This window comes from Danio rerio, chromosome 4 (assembly GCF_049306965.1).
Source record: "Danio rerio strain Tuebingen ecotype United States chromosome 4, GRCz12tu, whole genome shotgun sequence".
Taxonomy (NCBI): Eukaryota; Metazoa; Chordata; class Actinopteri; order Cypriniformes; family Danionidae; genus Danio; species Danio rerio.
The window spans coordinates 71,183,963-71,195,000 of NC_133179.1; the positions used below are offsets into that span (position 1 = coordinate 71,183,963).

General features: G+C 30.1%; 2 protein-coding genes across 5 annotated transcripts in view; one reads left to right on the plus strand and one right to left on the minus strand.

The window, feature by feature from the left end:
• The window catches only part of rab3ip (RAB3A interacting protein (rabin3)), an 847,807-nt gene that overhangs the window by 322,816 nt on the left and 513,953 nt on the right, over positions 1-11,038 (plus strand). The window lies entirely within an intron of this gene.
• The window catches only part of ptprr (protein tyrosine phosphatase receptor type R), a 75,095-nt gene that overhangs the window by 40,517 nt on the left and 23,540 nt on the right, over positions 1-11,038 (minus strand). The gene's annotated exons all lie outside the window — the stretch shown is intronic.

Genomic DNA, 11,038 nt, shown 5'->3' on the forward strand with positions numbered 1-11,038 from the left:
AGCTGTTTCCGCTTCTGATGAACACAAAGGAAGATATTTTCAAGAACTGGCAACCATTCATTAACGTAGTACCTGTTTTTTTTTCTATTATTGAAGTCAATGGTTTCAACATTCTTCAAAATATCTTCTAAATAAAGCTTACATTTTCTTTTTCAGGTGAACTGTCTCTTTAAGAATGCGCCATGTTTGACCAATCAGAATTGAGCAAGATTAGAAAGGGGGGTAAATGACTGTGTTATGTTGAAATATGGTGGTTTTGTCAGTAAAAGTGGTTTCCGTTGACGTGAGGAGCGGTGTTTTGCTTAAGCTGAGGATGACCACTAAAAGTGTGTGTGTGTTTTGCTGAGATGATAAAATGAGTTGATAACAACTCTCGGCCTGCAGAGAGAGAGACGAGAGAGATCATGCTGTCACTCGCTATTAGTTCTTACAGAAGAAAATTACGCATCACTTTTTTTTTTCCGGGAATGGGATTTTATCATTGTTTTACGTCGTATGATGGTTTTGTTTTCCTTTGATAAAATAAATATCTATGGTTAATAATACATTTATTATAAGGGTTGAATTAAAACATTTAAATCTGAAATCTTAAATCTCCTTGACCAGGTCTCACTGGAAGAAGAGATCTCTGTCTGTCTTAATGTGATCTCCTGGCTAAAAAAAGTAAATAAAGGAAATAATAATAATAATAATAATAATAATAATATTAATAATAGTGATAATAATAATAATAATAATAATAATAGTGATAACAATAATAATAACAATAGTAATAATAAGAGTAATAATAATAATAATAATCTTATAATTATAATAGTAAAAATATTTTAATAGTAACATTAATAATAATAATAATAATAGTGATAACACTAATAATAACAATAGTAATAATAAGAGTAATAGTAGTAATAATAATAATAATAATAATAATAATAATAATAATAATAATAACAATAATATCAATAATATTATAATTATAATAGTGAAAATATTTTAATAGTAATATTAATAATAATAATAATAATAATAATAGTGATAACAACAATAATATTAGTAATAATAATTATAATACTAGTAATAATAATAATAATAATAGGAATAATTATAATAGCAATAATAACAATATTAATAATAATAGTAACAATAATATTAATAATATTAGTAATCATAATAATAATGATAATAATAATAATAATAATAGCAATAATTATAATAGTAATAATAAAACATATAATAATAATAGTAATAACAATAGTACTAATGATGGTAATAGTAAAAATAATAATACTAATAATAGTAATAATGATAATAATAATAGTAAAAATAATAGTAAAATAATAATACTAGTAATAATAATAATAATAATAATAATAATAATAATAATAATAATTATAGTAATAAAAATAATAATAGTAATAATAATAATAATTGTAATAATGATAGTAATAAAAATAATAATAATAAATAATAATAATAATAATTATAATAATAATAACAGTAATAAAATAAAAAATAAAAGTAATAATATAATAATAACTGTAATAATAATAATAGTAATAAATAATAATAATAGTAATAATAATAGCAGTAGTAGTAGTAATAATAGTAATAATAATAACAACAACAACAACAACAATAATAATAGTAATAAAAGTTGTAATAATAATAAAAAATAATAATAGTAATAATAATAGTATTAATATTAATAGTAATAATAATAGTAGAAATAATAATAACAATAATAATAATAATAATAATAATATAACAGTAATAAAAATAATAATAGTAGAAATACATAATAATAATAATAATAGTAATAAAAAATAACAATAATAATAACAGTAATAATAATAAAAATAATAACAATAGTAGTAGTAATAATAATAACAATAATAATAGTAATATTAATAATAATAATAATAAACATAATAATAATAATAATAGTAATAATAATATTAATAGAAATAATAATAGTAATAAAAAATAATAATAGTAATAATAGTAATAATAATAAAACAACAATAAATTAATGAATAAATCAATAAATGAAAACCCCATCAATAAATAAATGGCTCTAAAGTGTGTTTTTTGTCATCTTTTTTACAGGTTGATTACAAACATGATTAAAAAAGAAAAGGACATTTAAAATCTGCTCACTTCATCACAATGAACTAAGAAAATAACGTAACAAAACTGAGCAAACTAGTATTACTCTCTCATTGTGCTTGCTTAAAATAGCAAAGGTTGTTGTTTTTGCACATATTTATAAATATTTATCACACATTTACATATTTATCATACTAAATTGTACGAATAAGATCGAACGAATTCCTATTAATTAGCCACTAAGTCAAAAAGTTACGAATTGCCGTGAGACTGCGTTGATATAAACGCAAACAGGAAGTGAAGAGACTTTCGACCAGCTAAAATAGATTCTGAAGACAGTCACTAAACATTCATTCATTTTCTTCTCGGCTTCGTCCCTTTATTCATCAGGGGTTGCCACAGCGGAATGAACCGCCAACTTATCCAGCATATGTTTTACACAGCGGATGCCCCTCTAGCTGCAACCCAGCACTGGGAAACACCCATACACTCTCACGTTCACACACATACACTACGGCCTATTTTTTTTTGTGAAGGTGGATCAGAGTTACAGCTCTCCAGTCCTACATCTAAAAAACTCAACACAATTCCTTCATGTTGTCAAGTTAACTTAATTGTTTTTACACATTTAAGTGGTGTTGTTTTGACTCAGAAGTTTAAACATGCGGCAAAAGTCATTTTCCCGAGCGTACGCAGCATCACAAAGCTAACGCTTCAGCCTCTGTCATTGCGAGCGGCTCACAGCTTAGCATGCTAATTATTCCTTAAGCCCTTCAGTCCATCAGAGCGAGAGCGGGTGCTCTGAGGACAGGCTGCGAGGTCACCTCCTGACTTAAGACCGCTTTGAAACATCAAGAGCAACTGTCCACCAATCAGAGCGCAGGGTCAGGTGTGACCAAGATGGCAGCGCTGATCCCTTTAAAGAGCTAAAACCGCCAGAGGAAACCATGCAGCTTCCTCTGCCACAACACATCCGTTCAGCAATGACTCTTTCTCTCGCTGCCTCATATCCTGTGTGTCTGCTTCTGCTCGAGTCTTTCTCACAATTACTAAAACAGTGCGTATCGTCTGGGTGTTGAACGTTAATGAACCTAAAGTGGCTCCACACGTGTAGGTGCAAATGTGGCCCAGTTATCTTAAGACATATGTGGGCCACTATATTCGGCACAGTCAACTCTGGCTGATTTAGGAAGTGTTGCAAATGCTTTTTGTTTTGCTGATTTTTGCAGCCAGTTAGAACTTTAAAGTTCATATTATATTAACTTTGTAAACTTGCAGGCCAATTTTAATAAAATAGAAAAAATTATATAATAAGTAAATAAATATGAATCAAATGGTGTACAATTTAATAATAATATGAATTAGTAAATTATTAATATTAATAATGATAATAACAATAACAGTAATATATATATATATATATATATATATATATATATATATATATATATATATATATATATATATATATATATATATATACACATATATATATATATATATATATATATATATATATACATATATATATATATATATACATATACTGTACATATATATATATATATATATATATATATATATATATATATATATATATATATATATATATATACTGTACATACATATATATATATATATATATATATATATATATATATATATATATACACTGTACATATATATATATATATATATATATATATATATATATATATACTGTACATATATATATATATATATATATATATATATATATATATATATATATATATATATATATATACTGTACATACATATATATATATATATATATATATATACAGGGGCGCAACTCAAGTTTTGCGCCCCCCCCATATTAATTTCCTCATCAACATGTCAATGTTCTGAACGCAACTGAAATAGTATGAAGTAGTAAAAGTATAATTACATGAGGCTGTTCCCATGCTGATACACTTCCGGTGAGCAGTTATTGTGAACTTTTTTCCATTTTATACGGTTCCTTATTCAGCATCAATGTTGTAATGTCATTAAAATACATTCAGTTAAATAAACGTTAGCATTTTTTTAGTTGCTCAAGCGTAAAACGAGACAAAAAGCCGTTTACTCGCACGCGCCCGTCAGAATCGGCAGGCTAACGCAGAAGCGCCATTGAATATACTGGGGTAAAATAAATGCTCATATCATAAAGATATATGGGGGGAATGTAGTTTAATGCAGTGCTTCTTGTACAATCTGAGACCCACTTTAAATCGCATATCACTTAGCTAGTGGAGATCGCTGATTTTTAAAGAAAACAGACCTTAAACGCACCGATTTTGCATTGGCATTCAATTCGCCGGAAGCGCTTAACCCAGGTTACTGGCAAATTAAAAGTCCTATTAGCATGCTTCGGCATATACCCCATTCCATTTTCCTCACCAAATGATTATATATTTTATATATATATATATATATATATATATATATATATATATATATATATATATATATATATATATATATATATATATATATAATGCAGGAAAAACATTTTTAACCAAAAATATGTATTTATTTTGTTTAATATGTATAATAATATGTATAGTTTAAAAAATAGTTTTGGCACAATGGCGCATCCCCCCCCCCCCCCCCCCCCCCCCCATGTGTGGCGCCCCTATGCGCCGCATATACTGCATACCCCCTTTTTGCGCTATGTATATATAACTGTATACAGTAGAAGCCAGAATTATTCACCCCCTTTGAATTTCTTTCTCTTTTTTTTTTTATATTTCCCAAATGATGTTGAACAGATTCAGGAAATGTTCACAGTATGTCTGATGATATTTTTTCTTCTGGAGAAAGTCTTATTTGTTTTATTTCGGCTAGAATAAAAGCGTTTTGAATTTTTTAAACACCATTTTAAGGTCAATATTATTAGCCCCTTTAAGCTATATTGTTTTCCGATAGTCTACAGAACAAACCATCGTTATACAATAACTTGCGACTTGTTTATCCAACCCAAGCTCATTCTGAAAATGTAGTCCCGCGAACGTTTTTGGAGACAGCGGAATACGTCCCTGGGGGTACGTACGACCGCGCTTATTTTTTCAAGCGAACGCTGCGGGGTGGTGTGACGCCGTTCCCTTTCACGCTTGCCTTACCTCCTTGTGGAGGGCTTCCCTGCTGCAACCCGTTTGTCCACTCAGCTCAGCGTGTACGTCGGCAGGCTCGAAATGCGGAGAGGGGTCGACCACGGCGACCAGTTTCGAGTTCGGGGAAGAGCAGCTCCAGCAATCAAGTATAACAAAAACAGAATCCCAAAAATTAAGTGAACAAGTTTCGTGACAGGGCGAGAACGCGGCGAAATCCGAAAACGCGGTGGAATAAAAAAAAAATCAGGGCTTTTGTTTTTTTGGACGGCTTTTGTGAACTGTTGGTCGGGTTAAGGGAAGCGAGCGGGCGGGTGGGTCAATTGGTAAAATTGGTTGGGTTCGGGGAAGGATTGACCGGTCGCGCAGACAATCATCCAGTCAGTCGGACAGCGGTCTCCCGCGCTCGCGAGAGAGCGTCTGAGGAGCGAAAAAGCGCGCAACAGCGGCGTCTCGCGGATTCACGAAAACAAAAACTGCAGCCGTACGTACCCGCCGGGACGTATTCCGCGGTCTCCAGAAACGTCGTTTCCACAATGAGCCCGTCATCATCATCTTAAACTTTTTTTAGATAATATAGACAATATATCGCAGCAACATTAACAGCCCTCATTTTCATATATTGCGCATTAAGTCAATATACTGACTATCGTGACAGGACTACCAACATATACAGAACAAAAAAATATCTAGAGTTGAAGTCAGAATTATTTGCCCCTCGTTTATTTTCCCCCCAATTTCTGTTTAACAGAGAGAAGATTTTTTTCAACAAATTACCCTTAATTACCCTAACCTGCCTAGTTATCCTAATTAACGTAGTTATCCTAATTAACGTAGTTATCCTAATTAACCTAGTAAAGCCTTTAAGTGTCACTTTAAGCTGTATAGAAGTGTCTTGGATTTGCTTTAGCCCCAGGGCCCGATGTGTTCTTAATCCGGCCCCGGGTAACAGAATAATGCAAGATTAACACATTTTTTTTTTAGAAAAAAAAGTTACTTTTAAACCATTCAACACCATTTCCAACTTTATAAATACAAAAATGTAATATTGCCAAAAGAAATGATCAATAAATATGTTGATTACACAATGGTGCTTACAAAAATTCCTCTGGCATCACTAAATCCTGATTTCTGGCAACATAAGACACTTTTTACAGTGTGTCACATATTGTGATCCGTAAACAATTCAAAGCTGAAGCTGAAATCATGATGGGTTTGAACAGCAAATGTGCCCGCGATTATCGCTCTAATAACTGTAGTGGTTGGTTCACTTGACGAGCGTTTCTGCTGAGACAGCATGAAGCAGGAAGTGTTTAAACCACTCTTTTATTCATCCGCTCTAACGTTCAATATTTAAACACGCAGGAGAGGAAGATCACAAATGAGACTATTCAAATGCTCGTTTGTTTCTAAAAGATGGTATTTAAAGGCATAATTCAATTAAATAAACTGAGAATCCAATGCAAAAAAGCATTCAAAACTATATTTTGCAGCTAAAGAAAACTGCTTGTGCATTACACTTTAAAGAGAAATGATTGCTTTTTACTTTAAAAAGTGAGTAAGCCTTAAGACGAATCTGTAAATTTAAAAGTTTATAATAAAAAAAAATTAAAGAGATTCACACCAAACTGAAATATCTTTCATTGTTTATTAATTTGCTCCAAACCTTTGAGTTTCTTTCTTCTGTTGAACACAAAAGATGATATTCTGTAAAATGTTGGAAACCACTGACTTCCATAATATTTGTTATTCCTACTATCAAAATCGATGGTTTGTTCTGTAGACTATTGAAAAACAATCGCTTAAAGGGGCTAATAATTGAACCTTAAAATGGTGTTTAAAAAATTTAAAACTGCTTTTATTCTAGCCGAAATCACACAAATCAGACTTTCTTCACAAGAAAAAATATTATCAGACATACTGTGAACATTTCCTTGCTCTGTTAAACATCATTTGGGAAATATTTAAAAAAGAAAAAAATTCAAAGGGGGCTAATAATTTTGACTTTAACTGTATATCTATTTTAAGTCTTAGGAGAGATCAAACGTACTGAGATCTAAATACTAAAAACATTTCTCATCAAATGCTGTCAATTTACTACCATTTAAAGTCCACCATCTTATCTATCATTTGAGTCTGTTTGTATTTCTATGAATTTTAATAGACGATGTTGATAATAAAAAAAATATACAGTTGAAGTCAGAATTATTAGCCCCCCCTGAATTATTAGACCGCTTATTTATTTTTTCCTCAATTTCTGTTTAATGGATATATTTTTTTAGATATTTTTCAAGACACTTCTATACAGCTTAAAGTGACATTTAAAGGCTTAACTGGGTTAATTAGGGTAACTAGGCAAGTTAGGGTAATTAGGCAAGTTATTGTATAATGATGGTTTGTTTTGTAGATTATCGTGAAAAAATATAGCTAAAAGGGGCTAATAATATTGTCCCTAAAATGGTGTTTAAAAAATTAATAACTACTTTTTTTCTAGCCGAAATAAAACAAATAAGAAGAAAAAATATTATCCGACATACTGTGAAAATTTCCTTGCTCTGTTAAACATCATTTGGAAAATATTAAAAAAATAAGAAAAGAATTTGAAGGGGGCTAATAATTCTGACTTCAACTGTATATATATATATATGGTCAGGCTTAATAACATGATTTCATAACCTAATGTATTTACTAAAATGAACTAATAACAAACAAATCTTGTACTTATTTTGCTGATGTATTGTTAAAATCCAAATTCATGTTTGTTAACATTAGTGAAGGCACCGTAAGTTAACATGAATCAACAATGATTGACTTTATTACCATATACTGAGATGAATAAATACTGCAATAAATGTATCATTCGTTGTTTGATCATGTTAGTAAGTACATTAACTAACATCATCCCCCATATTGTAAAGTGTAACCATATCAGTTAACATCAACTAATGGGAATTTATTAAAAAATGTTACCATATCGGTTAACATTAACAGAACATTTATTGTAAAGTGTGACCATATCGGTTAACATTAACTAATGGAACTTTTATTGTAAAGTGTGACCATATCGGTTAAAATTAACTAACAGAACTTTTATTGTAAAGTGTGACCATATCGGTTAAAATTAACTAACAGAACTTTTATTGTAAAGTGTGACCATATCGGTTAAAATTAACTATAGGAACTTTTATTGTAAAGTGTGACCATATCGGTTAAAATTAACTAACGGAACTTTTATTGTAAAGTGTGATCATGTCGGTTAAAATTAACTAACAGAACTTTTATTGTAAAGTGTGATCATATCGGTTAAAATGAACTAACAGAACATTTATTGTAAGGTGTGATCATGTCGGTTAAAATTAACTATAGGAACTTTTATTGTAAAGTGTGATCATGTCGGTTAAAATTAACTATAGGAACTTTTATTGTAAAGTGTGATCATGTCGGTTAAAATTAACTAACAGAACTTTTATTGTATAGTGTGACCATATCGGTTAAAATGAACTAACGGAACTTTTATTGTAAAGTGTGACCATGTCGGTTAAAATTAACTAACAGAACTTTTATTGTAAAGTGTGATCATGTCGGTTAAAATTAACTAACAGAACTTTTATTGTATAGTGTGACCATATCGGTTAAAATGAACTAACGGAACTTTTATTGTAAAGTGTGACCATATCGGTTGAAATTAACTAACGGAACTTTAATTGTAATGTGTGACCATATCGGTTAACATTTAATAACATAAATTTTATGTAAAATGTGACCATTTTGGTTAACATTAACTAACAGAACATTTATTGTAAAGTGTGACCATATCAGTAAACATTAACTAACGGAACTTTTATTGTAAAGTGATCATATTGGTTAACATTCACTAACAGAACTTTTACTGTAATGTGTGACCATATCAGGTAACATTAATTAACAAAACCTTATTGTAAAGTGTGACCATACCGGTTAACATTAACTAATGGAAATTTATTTTCAAATTTGATCACATCGGTTAACATTATCTACTGGAACCATATTAAAAAGTGTGACCACATCGGTTAAGATTAACTAACGAAACATTTATTATAAAACATGACCATATCTGTTAACATCAACTAGTAAAACTTTATTGTAAAGTGTGACCATATCGGTTAACATCAGCTAACAGAACTTTATTATAAAGTATGACCATATCGGTTAACATCAGCTAACGGAACTTTATTGTAAAGTGTGACCATATCGGTTAATATCAGCTAACGGAACTTTATTGTAAAGTGTGACCATATCGGTTAATATCAGCTAACGGAACTTTATTGTAAAGTGTGACCATATCGGTTAACATCAGCTAACGGAACTTTATTGTAAAGTGTGACCATATCGGTTAACATCAGCTAACGGAACTTTATTGTAAAGTGTGATTATATCGGTTAATATCAGCTAACGAAACTTTATTATAAAGTGTGACCATATCGGTTAACATCAGCTAACGGAACTTTATTGTAAAGTGTGATTATATCGGTTAATATCAGCTAACGGAACTTTATTGTAAAGTGTGACCATATCGGTTAATATCAGCTAACGGAACTTTATTGTAAAGTGTGACCATATCGGTTAACATCAGCTAACGGAACTTTTATTGTAAAGTGATCATATTGGTTAACATTCACTAACAGAACTTTTACTGTAATGTGTGACCATATCAGGTAACATTAATTAACAAAACCTTATTGTAAAGTGTGACCATACCGGTTAACATTAACTAATGGAAATTTATTTTCAAATTTGATCACATCGGTTAACATTATCTACTGGAACCATATTAAAAAGTGTGACCACATCGGTTAAGATTAACTAACGAAACATTTATTATAAAACATGACCATATCTGTTAACATCAACTAGTAAAACTTTATTGTAAAGTGTGACCATATCGGTTAACATCAGCTAACAGAACTTTATTATAAAGTATGACCATATCGGTTAACATCAGCTAACGGAACTTTATTGTAAAGTGTGACCATATCGGTTAATATCAGCTAACGGAACTTTATTGTAAAGTGTGACCATATCGGTTAATATCAGCTAACGGAACTTTATTGTAAAGTGTGACCATATCGGTTAACATCAGCTAACGGAACTTTATTGTAAAGTGTGACCATATCGGTTAACATCAGCTAACGGAACTTTATTGTAAAGTGTGACCATATCGGTTAACATCAGCTAACGGAACTTTATTGTAAAGTGTGATTATATCGGTTAATATCAGCTAACGAAACTTTATTGTAAAGTGTGACCATATCGGTTAATATCAGCTAACGGAACTTTATTGTAAAGTGTGACCATATCGGTTAATATCAGCTAACGGAACTTTATTGTAAAGTGTGACCATATCAGTTAATATCAGCTAACGGAACTTTATTGTAAAGTGTGACCATATCGGTTAAGATTAACTAACGAAACATTTATTATAAAACATGACCATATCTGTTAACATCAACTCATAAAACTTTATTTAAAAGTGTGACCATATTAGTTAACATTAACTAATGGAACTTCATTGTAAAATGTGATCATAACGCTTAACAATAAATAATATCACTTTTATTGTAAAAAGCGACCAAATCAGTTAACATTACCTAATAAAACTTTATTGTAAAGTGTGACCATATCAGTTAACATTAACTAACGGAACTTTATTTTAAAGTCTGACCATAGTTATAAACATTAACTAACAAAATTTCATTAAAACTTGTGACCATATTAGTTAACATTACCTAACGGATCTTCATTGTAAAATGTGACTATATTGA